Raw genomic sequence first — 419 nt, 5'->3', positions numbered from 1 at the left:
ATGTTGAGCTTTAAGCCAACTTTTGCACTCTCCTCTTTCACTTTCATCAAGAGGCTTTTGAGTTCCTCTTCACTTTCTGCCATAAGGGTGGTGTCATCTGCATATCTGAGGTAATTGATATTTCTCCTGGCAATCTTGATTCCAGCTTGTGCTTCTTCCAGCCCAGCGTTTCTCATGATGTACTCTGCATTTAAGTTAAATAAGCAGGGTGACAATATACAGCCTTGACGTACTCCTTTACCTATTTGGAACCAGTCTGTTGTTCCATGGTCAGTTCTAACTTGCATACAGGTTTCTCAAGAGGCAGGTCAGGTGGTCTGGTATTCCTATGTCTTTCAGAATTTTCCACAGTGTATTGTGATCCACACAGTCAAAGACTTTGGCATAGTCAATAAAGCAGAAATAGATGTTTTTCTGGA

This window comes from Bison bison, unplaced genomic scaffold, assembly GCF_000754665.1.
Source record: "Bison bison bison isolate TAMUID 2011002044 unplaced genomic scaffold, Bison_UMD1.0 scf7180017864332, whole genome shotgun sequence".
Lineage (NCBI taxonomy): Eukaryota > Metazoa > Chordata > Mammalia > Artiodactyla > Bovidae > Bison > Bison bison.
Note: the sequence above shows the minus strand (reverse complement) of the source record.